Source organism: Vanessa cardui, chromosome 24, assembly GCF_905220365.1.
Source record: "Vanessa cardui chromosome 24, ilVanCard2.1, whole genome shotgun sequence".
Lineage (NCBI taxonomy): Eukaryota > Metazoa > Arthropoda > Insecta > Lepidoptera > Nymphalidae > Vanessa > Vanessa cardui.
The window spans coordinates 7,382,470-7,395,395 of NC_061146.1; the positions used below are offsets into that span (position 1 = coordinate 7,382,470).

The following is a 12,926-nucleotide window of genomic DNA, read 5'->3' on the forward strand; positions in this document are numbered from 1 at the left end:
GGATTTATTTCATATAGGAACGGATGAATGGCTCAGTACTGCTCGGATGGTGGATGAAGACATTTCAGCAATCGGGAACATTCTCGAGAATCCAAGCAAAAACGAAAGTATTGACGTAGCAAAGATTATAGACAGCTTCACTAAGTTTGTGAACATTGCTGCAGTGAGAAGTGCAAGGGCAACAACTGCGGTGCGAACAATGAAAGGTCACATAAGCTATTTGTGCGCACCGACAAGGCTTATTACAGACCGTGGCTCTTGCTTCACGAGTCTGGCCTTTAAGAAATTTATACAAGGTACTGGGATCAAGCATATTTTAAACGCCGTTGCGGCGCCAAGATCAAGTGGCCAAGTCGAGGGATACAAAAGGACAATATTAGACGCGATAGCTACAAAATCACATGGAAGAGATGAAAGAGCATGGGATGAATTCGTGCCTGGGATCCAAATGGGACTTAATACAACGGTAAGTAGGACAACGCAGAAAAGTCCTTGTGACCTTCATTTTGGTTATAAGTTTGTAAATGTACCCGAATCGATATTCAATGACGTTTTGGAAGATACGAATGTGGTTGCGTCATCTGAAGAAGTGCAAAACATGAGGAGGGAGAGCGGAGACCGTGTAGAAGTACAACAAATGGAAAATGGAGGTTGTTTCGATGGAGAAAAGGAAACTAGCGCCGCATTATAGGGGAGTGGGGGACTCTCGGCACTCAACTAAAGACTTCCACAGATGGTGAGGAGAACGATGGTGATACTGACGATAGATAGAGATATAAAGAGTAAGATCTATTTGCCATAATTTCGCCTACATAAATGAAGAAGTTATTGTATGGTATTGTGTGGTACGTATTCATGTATTGTGTATTAACTACATATACCTATATAATTTAATTCAGATTGTTTATATTTGTTGGTACGGGGACGTACCGGAGGTCTGATGGCCGAGCTGTTAGCATATTTATTTTAATATGATCATATTTTATTGTTTTAATGTATTAAAGTATTATCAGCATAAATAATTCGATTTAAATAGTTGTTACAATTTGCGTTGATTGTCAACATCCGGTTTTGACTAAATTGTTTTTTAAAATGGATCGAAACCGGATGTTGCTACAGTCGAAGGAGGGGCGTGTAAACATTAAATACTATTAGTAAGCCTAGAAATGGTCATTCTTACTTTAATCGTCGAATTGGAAGGATCGAAAACCACTTCAGGAGAGATAAAGTATTGATTGTGAAGAGAGTTTTTGTATTATTCCAACAATATATACACAGACGCATAGACACCACATATATTATAATAATATTTACATTATGTATACATATACGTTAATATATTTTATTAAATTGTATTTATATTATAATTATTAATACACTATACAAAAACACACACAGTAACACGAATACATAATATTTATATATATTTAATATTATTTATAAACGCACGGTTATTCTCCCGCGCGCCGGCCGCGGCGTTCATATTAGAGCCGTCTGAAGCGGCAGTATGTCTTAGGGCCTGTCCGCACAGCGATATTTCACCGCGCGGTTTTTTTTCGTCATTCTGTAACACATTGAATCATATGGAAGTATCCGCACAGGCAATAAAAAAGTTCGCGCGATAAAAAAATCTGTGATTTCATGCAGAATTGACGCGATGCGGTGCGGAAATAAATCCGCGAATGTTTTGTGCAGTATAAAGTAGCTATGGCTACGTCCGCACTGCGAAATAAATTCGCGCGTTTTGCTCAGTCGTGCAACGGTAGCGTTAAGGAAAGGATGTCGCGCGCCTCTTCTCCCGCCCGATCGGTGGTCGCGCAGGCCTTACCGGAAAATAACGATATTGATGTGGAACAATTAATCTCACTGATGCACATGAGACCTCCTCTGTGGGACAAATTTGATCAAAAATACCACGATAGAACATTGAAGGCGAGGTTGTGGGAGGAAATTCATCAAAACTTATATTTTACTTGGGAACAGTGGAGTGATGCTGAAAGAAAACCAAAAGGTAAGAAAAGTGAATACTTTATTTTACTATTTCAATGAAGCTTTTAATACGCGGCTCGTAAGTAGAATCTAAATGGCAGTATTTCTTTGTATGGTACGGAGTCACACATATTGTATACCCTATCGGTTTAGGTAATTAACTAAATGTAAACAATCTTGGTATGTATTTTATACGAAAAATGTGAAATTGTTTTTATTACGTAACATTTTTCATAAAAAGAGATACCACGAATGTTTACCTTTAGTTTATTACCTAAACCGATAGGGTATAGGTACCGCCATTTTGTTGCAACTCATGGCGCTGCGTATTATAAAAATGTATAATAAATTACAGGTAATACTTTTTTATCTGTGTACAGATGTAGGATAGATTTATATTCTTTCATATTGCCATGAAATTGACCCTTTCGATGAATCAAAATATTCTGCAAAATATTTTCTGTTTTCAATGCTGGGTATTCTAGATCTCACAGGAGTAGGGCACAAACTTTGAAGCTCGCTCCCATACAGTCTCTCTTTAAACCTAATTCCATCATGTTTGCGAACGTAATTATGTAAAATGCAACACGCTTTAATTATTTGATCACAAGTTGATAGTTTTACATCTAAAGCTCGATGTAAAATTCTCCATTTATTAGTAAGTATGCCAAACGTGCATTCTACAAATCTTCTTGCTAGTGTGAGTCGGTAATTAAAAACTCGTTGAGTTACAGATAGGTTTCTTTTAGGGAATGGTCTCATTATGTGTTCTGAGAGCGCAAACGCTTCATCTCCAACAAAATATAAGGCATTTTTTGTCTATCTTCATCATTTGGCAGGCATTTTGGTGATGGAAGTATGAACTGGTCACCTTCAAGTTTCTTCTCAAATATAGAATTTCTAAAAATCGTAGAGTCACTGCTGCTGCCGTAAGCACCTATGTCAACACTGATAAAATAATAATTTGCATCAGCAACCGCCATCAAAACTAAGGAGTGATATTGTTTATAATTATAAAATTCAGAACCTACGCAATTAGGTTTTTCGCATCTTATATGCTTTCCATTCACCGCTCCCAAGCAGTGTAAAATAGGTCTTTTCATAAAAAAATTCAGCAATATTAGACCAAGTTCTTTCATCTGGTTCTGGCATGTATGAAGGTTGTAAACATGACCATAATTTTTCACACGTGCCTTCTATAATTTCGCCAATTGTAGAGATACCAATTACATTCGTAATATAGCGAATAGTAACTATTTCCTGAAGCCAAATACATAAAATACAAACAGATAATTCAATACTCTAGATAAAATAATACTAAATAAAATCGTTTGTTTTCTTTCAAAGGAGCTGATGTTCAAAAAAATGGAAAAATCTTAAAGACTTTAATCTTAAATTTCAAAGAGGTGGCAACGGATAAAAAGGTAGTTTCTGGTCAAGCGACAAAGAAAAAAAAGAGACCGTACCGTAAAGTGTCCGTACCATACACATGAGAGCACTTTCATTTTTAGCCACTCAAAAAACATTCAGAGACACTACAAATAATATTAGAGATTCAGGAATCACCAACAGCAATGCCGGAGACTTTAGTAACTTAACCGACGAAGATACTGATACAGAAGCTCACAACAACTGGAAGGCCAGTTCATGATCGCAGGCATCACCAACGATGCAACAAAATTCTTTTACGTCGTCTCACAATTAGACCGGCAATACGCGCGTGCAGTCAAGGACATTATTACCAATCCTACTGCTCGGGATAAATACGAGAAGCTCAAGTCAGAGCTAATCTGAAGATTGTGTGCTTCAAATGAGAAGAAATACAGCAACTTCTGATGCACGAGGAACTGGGTGACCGCAGACTGTCACAATTTCTTCGGCATCTCCAGGGCCTAGCAGGTCAAGAAGTGACGGACGAGTTCCTGCGCACCATCTGGACGAGCCGACTTCCTGCAAACATCCAATCCATACTAGCAGCTCAACCTCATGCGAGTCTGGACACCCTGGCCTGCCTGCCTCGCGGACAGAATCCACGACATTGTGCCGACACCAACTCAAGATGTCGATGCGAGGAGCAGCACCAATCCGGGATCCAGCATCGAGTCTCTGGCTCGAGAAGTCGCCGAGCTACCTATGCAATTACAAAGCCTCACTACCAGAGACCGCAGACCCAGGTCTCGCAGCAGTACGTGGAGCCGTCCACGCTCGCGGTCGAACTCCAGGTACAGTAAGTTCCCGCTTTGCTGGTACCACTCTAAGTTCGGCAGCGGAGCCAAGAAGTGTGTCCGTCTCTGCGACTTCAAGGCGGCGGAAAACTCTCTGGGCGGTCGGTAATCGCGACAACAGCCCCATCACCTCTGGTCGCCTGTTCGTCACGGACAAATGGACGAAGACGCAGTTCCTGGTCGACACCGGTAGCGACTTGTGCGTCTTCCCCCTCTTCATGCTACGGGAACGTCGTGAACCAACGACGTACAAGCTCACGGCAGTCAACGGGTCGACCATCAATACGTACGGGTACAAACAACCTGAACCTCGGACTTCGGCGTGACTACCCGTGGTGTTTCGTGGTGGCAAATGTGACAAAGCCCATTATAGGAGTAGACTTTCTATCTTTTTGTAATTTAGTTGTAGATTGTAGGAACCAGAAAATTAAAGATAACGCTACTTCTTTATCTATTAGCGCTTGTGCGGCTTTAAATTGTATAGATGTGTTGTCTATAAAGGTGTCGACTGGCGATACGCGGTATCATCAACTACTCTCACGCGAGTTCGCTGATATCACGCGGCTTTTACTTTTAAAGAGACGCAACAAGAGTTAGTAACAAATTCAAAAGCGGCGGGTGTTTTGCTAGATGATTTTACACAGAAAATTTCCGAGCAGGTTAACGTTAGTAATATTCCCGTAATAGTAGTACCGCCCCCAGAAACTATACTTCTCACACAAGAAGCTATTGTGGAAGAATCATTATTTGTCATATAAAAAAAGTGTATGGTTATTCCTACAATCGTACGTTCCAATGAAATAGTGGCAAATACAGACAACGATAAATTATTTAAGCCATCGGGAACATTACCAACCAACAATTCAACTTATTCTGTGACTACGCCAGTTCCTCAAGAAAGATTCTCACCACCGAATGAAACGGATAGAAAAGTAGAAAATAGCAAACCCATCATTTCCAAAGAAGCACTAACTTCTCAAATAGCATCTGTAGTACAAAGTGGTATGAATATAGTTGGTGATAAACACGAATAATGCGTAACCCCAAACAATCGGACTAAAAAAAATCATCCAAATCTGGTGAACTGTCTTCATCTCACCCTATAAAGATACTTACTAGATCTGCTGATATATACATTGGAATCGTCTTCGATTTCGACGTCCCAGAATAATAAAAAATATGAAGATAGTTCTACCAATATTCAGAATTCAGTTACTGAATCAAATTTCCCTACTCAAGATCAAAGCGAAAATTCTCAAAATTCCAAGAAATCTGTATTTTACACACCCTTCTAAAATGCTTTGTTGTGGCCAGAAACTCCGTCGACCAGTAAAGATAAAATACTTATTAAAAAAAACTGGCTCTCATTATAGGAACTGATATAGGATTATAGGAATACATTGCATATGAAAAGAAGCTTAAAGAAGAAAAAGATGACAAGCTAAAGCAAAAATAAATAAGAAAACAAGACCGTGAAAATAAAGCCAAAGAAAAAATAAAGGCGAAGAATATTATATATTTTTTTTCATAATTTACGCTTCATACTCTTCATTTTGTGAATGCAGTCTACAGTATGGTTTATAAGTATTACGTTAAAAAAAAAAAACAAGTCTAGTTAGACAATCACAGTGACTAATAATAACATCACGGGTGTTAATTTTCATCAAAATCAACAAGAAGAACCAACATAGAATCATTTAAAAATTTTTCAGACCACTTGACGTTACGTAGGGTTTCGGGACAAAAATATCTTGAATAGTCTTTACACAGATACGTATGATGTAGTTAAGTGATTTTTATTGTTTTTCTTTTAGGAGGAAATGAAGAAAATTCACGTGATTTATTTGATTCAATGTTGAGGTTTGTACCTACATATCTACATGATTTTTTTTAATTACCGTATCTGTTTCATGCTTGCGACTTATTTAACGACTGTGTGTTCTTTCCAGGAACAAATATCTGTTTCGAGTCCAGTTTTTTCTGACACAGATTCCAAATTATACCTACTACCGCCTGTACAAGATGTATGTAGAAATTTAAATAACCTACGATTTATAGTTAAGAAATTTCATATTGTTGATGGTCATATTGTAAAAATTTAATAAATTAAAAACATAAACCATTATGTTAATTTAATTTTTGCGGGCTTCATCTGATGAATCTTACTTATACGATGACAAGATTTTAGATCGAGCTTGCTCATTTGGCAATGTACCTCATTCATCAGAAAAGTTTCACCAAAAGAACTACTCATGATTAGAACTCAATCCCTTATCTGACAAAAACATTAAGCAGCCTTTAAATGAAGAAACCTCGGTAATCTGTAGAGATAGTATTTTAAGTGACATTAGTAATTCACCTGGCGTAGCTCTTACTGTGAATAGTAGATTATTAAAACCGGTATCCATATCGACACATAAATCTAATTCTCTAGTAACTATATCCAAGAAGATGAGCTTACAAACGATGATGATGTTATAAAACCAAAGAAACCACCTAAATGCAACTGTGTTTTCCTAGGTAAGGACTACTGTTTTTTACTGCGAATGTTTTATTTTAAATTCTGCCAGACATTTGACATCATTTTTTTGAACCTGAAGTTCAAAAAATTTTATCGATGCCCAAAAAACTCAAGAAAGAAAAGAAAGAAAAAACCTTATCATGGCACTACGAAAAAAAGAAATTTTATTCAAAATTCAGTAGAAGTTACTAAACCCATGCGAAAACCAATATTCACAGATTATTTGCCCTGTACAAACTGTCTCGGTTTCTACTAAAATAAACTTTTGTGGAAACATAAGAAAAAGTGCACACAAAATTCGAATAAAACTACTGTAAATGTTATCTGAAGCCCAAAACCTATTGAAAAGAAATTTAAAAATAGATGAAAAACTTAAGGATACTGTATTTCTGCGAATGAGACCCGATAAAACATCACTTGTTGCCAAATCAGATGTCCTAATATGTTCTTTTGAATCCCAGTACATGAAAACCCACGGGGAACAACATTTTGTTAACGTAATTACTCGAAAAATGAGGGAATTAGCGAAATTATTGCAAGAAATGAAAAAGATTAATCCTTCCATAAAAGATTTATTTGACGCACTTAGACCGTAGTGCATACTACGACACCATTGGTAGCCACAAAAATAGTGGTAAAGTATGACTCTGAAAAAGATAGATTTGAATCACCTACATTTGCTGTGAATATTTCTACTAGTATAAAATAATGCTGCAATATAGCCATTTTATTTGCATTAAAAAAAACAAGGACCTTACATGGAAACAAACACGGCAGAAATAGAGGCAGACCTAAAAACTTTAATTCAAATCATTGAACCTAATTGGAAATTTGATATATCTAGCCAAGCAGCATCTGATCTAAACACAAATAAGTGGAATAAAGTAACTATAGTCCCGTTAGCTAATGACTTAAAAATACCTAACAGAATACCTCGGAAAAAAAATCAGAAGAAGCTGCGAACAAAATCAAAGAAGGTTTATTTAATGTTTCGACTTATATTCAGCTATTAGAGTCTATATTGAAGGGCTTAGTTACTGAACAGACGCAGGCCTGGAGAGCTTCAGAGAATCAAAATTAACGATTATGTAGAATCTGATAATAATGCTGCTGATAAATACGAAGAATGTGACCGGACTCTTAATGTATCGGAAAGGGTCTTGCTATAAAAAATTAAAAGAGCTGTCATTACACTGAGACGTCACTAAAATATTTAAGTCCAACTCAATTATTTGAGACGCTGTTAAATTAAAATTTCGCATAATCAAACGTCATTTTTGAGCATCACTCAAATTTGAGAGTGACTCAAAATAAATAGCCTTTAAATTTGAGAGTGGTTGCTAGCTATCTTAAATCGTTTTTCAGTGTTTTATATGTTTTGAAAACTATCTTCACTTTCAATTCGTGGTAGCAAGATGGCCGGGCTCTGTTCATGATACTTTTTTAACGAATCGCCTTTATGTGCACAATTTGAGCGTGGTGATTATTCAAATTATGTGCTCTTAGGAGACAGTGGTTACCCATTTCCACATTATTTGCTTACTCCTCTATTAAATCCAAACACAATAGCTAAAGAAGCATATAATAAAGCTCAAATATCATCGAGGAACCCTATTGAAAGGCTTTTTGGTGTTCTAAAACGTAGATTTCCATATTTACATAATGGCCTAGGAGTGAATGTTAAAAATATTCCACCAATTATTGTGGCATGTACAGTGCTTTATAATATTGCACTGTCTAGGCAAGATAACATAATAGTTGAAGAGGAAACATTAAATAGTGTAGAGGAAACACAAACTGATGAAACAATCCATGAAGGCAGAATTTTGTTGTTTTATCATCAATTATTAATACACATTTTACTTTTTAAACATTTTTTTATTTTCTATTTAGTATGAGCAGCTTATAAACAATAAACTTAATGAAATTAACAATAAAAATCTGTCTTATATTTTCAACTAAATATCTTAATATTAATATTCCTTAAAAAATAAATAAATATGTTTATAAAAATATAGATAAATTTACAGAAATACTATGGTGGACCCTGTTATCTTTTCTTCCTCAAAAGACGTAAACAAATTGTTGAAAATAGTAAGGATAAAGGCCTCACAGTAGGAATGTTGTTGCTTGATTCCCCTAAGTAGAAAGCGGATAACAGTGTATATATAAGAGAAGCCTTGATCAAGAATGTAAAAAACCTTTTGTACAATGCCAAAACTCAATTAAGAGGTTCTTTCCAGTTTGAGACGGTAATGTTTGTGTAAGGAAAACAAGCGAAAGTAAGATCTACTGCATAAAATCCGACCAAGACATAAAGAAACTACTGGTTAACTATTTAAACATGTACATGAATATATACACAATAATAATAATACACAAGTACATGAACTGTTCGATTGCCATTCCACGAAGGCGTTTTTCCAAAGATTACCAGCCAGTAATAATTTAGCTTTATCTTGTTTACATTTTAATATTAGGTCTATAAAAAAATTACAAAACTACTCCAAGTTATTCATAGTTGCCCGTTTCCCTTAGATGTAATTGCACTAACAGAAGTAGGAATTTTAGACGGACTCGAAAAGTTGTTTAATATACCTGGGTATAACATGTTTTCACAACTAAGAAATAACATGCGAGGAGGTGGTATTATATTGTACGTGAAGAACTGTATTAAATTTACTGTTTGTGATGATATATGCAAAACGTTGGAGTGCCTATGTGGAATTATTAAAATAAACTCCCAAGATGCTATTGTAAGTGTGTCATAAAATTCTTAGCCTGTGTAATGTAATTGTCAAGGCGACGCCTAAAAAAATTATTGTTTGTACCCTCCTCTCTAATCTCAATTAAAGGCGGTTGGTCTTATAGAAGTGTTACAGGTTGTGTATGTCGGCAGAAGTCATGTTACATATAATTTCATGTGAGACTTCGGCTAGTATGTGGCGGAAATTACTAAGTGTGTTTGAACAAAAGTCTGAAACAAGCATTTACATCATTCAACAGCGTTTCTTTCAATTCAAGTATGATGAAATTCGGATATCTCTGTATACAGGAAATGCAAAACCATCTGAAACAGCTCGGCGAAGAAATATCCGACAAGTTTGTTATAACGAAAATTTTGATATCTCTGCCGGAAAATTATAAGCAATTTGTTTCGGCATGGGAATCGACTCCGGATGATAAGCAAACCTTTGATAATCTAGTAGCTAGAATATTAATAGAAGAAGAGAGAATTAAAGAGAAAGGCGGGAGTTCGTCGCAATCATCGGCGTTTGTGGCTAAAAAAACAAACAGAAAAACTATCAAGTGCTTTAAGTGTAACAAACTAGGACATTATATGAGTGAGTGTCGATTTAATAAGCCGGATGATTTTCGAAACCACAAGGATCATCATGTGGAAGTTCGGTGTTATTATTGTAATAAACCAAGACATTCAAAAAGTGAGTGTCGCTATACAAAGGAAAAAAACATAGAAAGGACAGAAGGTAAATCGGTAATTGTGGGTAACGGAACGCAAATTAGTGTCAAGGGCTGCGGACAGGTGGCAGTACAAGTGTGGAACAGGGAATTAATGGATCGACACTACCATAGACAATGTACTACATGTTCCCGAACTGTCAACTAATTTGTTCTCTGTGAACCGTGCAACAAGTATGTTATTGTGACAAGGTAAAATAGGTGAAGGAGGTGTTGAAAAACAGTAATGTAAACATTACTCTATTGACCGACTCGGCAACATGCGAGAGTTGCACGAAGGGAAAAATTCACCGACTGCCTTATCCTAAAAGTGAAATTGTTAACTCTAAGACCTGTGAAATAATTCATGCAGACACATGTGGACCGATGGAGGAGAGTTCTGTGAGAGGTTTTCGTGTCACAAGGCTATATCCTGTTGATAGAAGTGTTTTTAAAGATCATGATTTTATTGAATTGGATAGTAACGAAGAAAATATCACTGATCACTATCAGAAATTTTCGCCAGAAAAAAGATGCAACTTTACAGCAACAGCTTTAGATTACGCCAACAAGAACAATGTCGTACTTTTATCCTTGGCCCCACACATAACTCATAAAAAGCAGCCCATGGATGTAGCTACGTCTACGGCCCACTGAAAACTTACTTTGAAAGGGAGGTAAATTTCTTCCAAGAATCGCACCCAGGACGCATTATAAATCAATACGAAGTAACCAGACTGTTATCACCACCTTTTCTGAAAAGTGCAGTAGCTCAAAATACCGTTCATAGATTTGAAAGACCTGGTATTTGGCCAGTGAATAAATATGCTTTTGGTGACGTAGATTACGAACCAGCCGCTGTGATTGCAGGCACGTCTAATATGAGTATTGGCACAGAAAGTATAAACTCAATAGAAACGATCGATATTCCCAGACCTCTTGCAGACACTTCTTCAACTCCATCGCCTTCACTTCTACAAGAACTGATTCCATCAAATTCAGTAGATCCTTTATCAGAAATATTTCCATCTCGAAATAGAGCTCCCTCTTGTGAGTTTCAAGACTTTGTTGCGTCCATTGTTAACACGTCTGAAAAGATTCGTAGCGACGGGTGTACACCTGAACCAGAACCTGGATGTTCGCAAATTGTCTCCGTTTTTGGGCATGCATGATGTGGATATAGCTACTCAGAAAGGTGACACAGTGATGCCGGAAACTGAAGTAAATATTCGACTAAATACTAGCCGTGACAACTCACCTGATCCGAAACCGGAATACTCGGCCTCCCACTGCAGTCCCTTGATGTTAAGACCTATTTCCAAATCCTGCCAAACCAATGACCACGCGTAAACGGAAATTACAAAAATCAGAAATATGACAAAAATAAAGTTAAGAATATTACTAAAAGACTGAATGATAAGTCAAAAAATGTTGTTAAGAAGATTAATACTTAGAATCTCTTTTGATTGTATCAGTCATGATTCAAAGATTGGAAAGGTGATCGAAATCTTTCACAGGAATGGTTTTATAAAAAGATATCTAGTGGTGACAAAAATTTCCGATCATAGATGGATTCTCCGATATCAAATAATCTGTATTGTTTTTGCTGCCGTTTATTTGCTGTCAGTAACATATAAAGAACATTTACAAATGGATTTCAGAAATGGTGGAAACTAAATCCATGTATTACCATACCCATAAAACTTCATGTGAACATTAAGAAAATTTCGATAAGTGGAACACTTTGGAAATGAGATTAAAATCTCACACCACAATAGATGACACAACCCTGCAATTATTGAATACGGAAAAACAGAAGTGGAAAAATCTATTATCTAGATTATCTCATATAACTTTGTTATCGGCGAAACAAGACCTAGTATTTCCTGGGCATGATGAAACCCAAGGGTCTTCCAATAAAGGTAATTTCTTAGAGCTAGTTAAACTGCTTTTAAAGTATGATGCTGTACTTAAAGAATATATTCGGAGAAGGAAAAATCACCTAAAGTAACATATTTATCACCCGAAATACAAAATGTATTCATTAATGTTATAGCTAATCACGTAATCACGAAATGAAATTGTCGAAGTATTTCGGAATCGTGTTTGATAGCACACCTGACGTTTCACATGTCGATCAAATGTCTGAAGTAATTCGTTATGTAAAAATTAATAATGGAAAAGTTACACACACAAAAAGCTACACAAGTGTATGTTGTATTTTAGTTGGTCTTAACGAAAGTTAAAAGCTGCCAGTAAGTTATTTTTTGTAAATACTGTATATATTTATGTACAAACGGAGGGCCCGTTATGAGCATAGAAGGAGTGGTGGTCCACCATAGGCACGTGGTGGACCGCTTTAGGTATGGAGATACACCGGTGGTCGGCGGCGGAGCCTGTCATCTTATCCGCCGCCGCCAGGGCGTCAGCATTCTTGGCGCCCAGCCTCCAGTGGTGGACTCGGGGGAATCCGTCACGTTTACGGGACGGAGGCAACGGAGGAAGGCGCGCCCTTGGGCGTGCGTTCGCCGCGGGGGGGGGGGGCCGCGGAAGTATGCTTTAGCGTTCCCGTAGCCCCTCTATTACGCGGTACGGTGGAAACCCGAGGAGGTTTTAATGGGTAGGACAGAGCCTTTTGCCCTGGCACGGGGCCCTTATGGCCCCGGTCGAGTCCCACATACCCGCCCCGGTCCCCCGGCCGGGCGGGAGGCGTAAATGCCTTTCCACCACGT

At 37.3% G+C, this 12,926-nt stretch overlaps 1 long non-coding RNA gene across 1 annotated transcript; it reads left to right on the plus strand.

Annotated features, from left to right (window-relative positions):
• Nucleotides 1–379: 379 nt before the first annotated feature.
• Nucleotides 380–640, plus strand: LOC124539968. The gene is made up of 2 exons (XR_006967108.1): nt 380–466; nt 561–640. It is a non-coding gene; the product is annotated as an uncharacterized LOC124539968 (long non-coding RNA).
• Nucleotides 641–12,926: the final 12,286 nt, after the last annotated feature.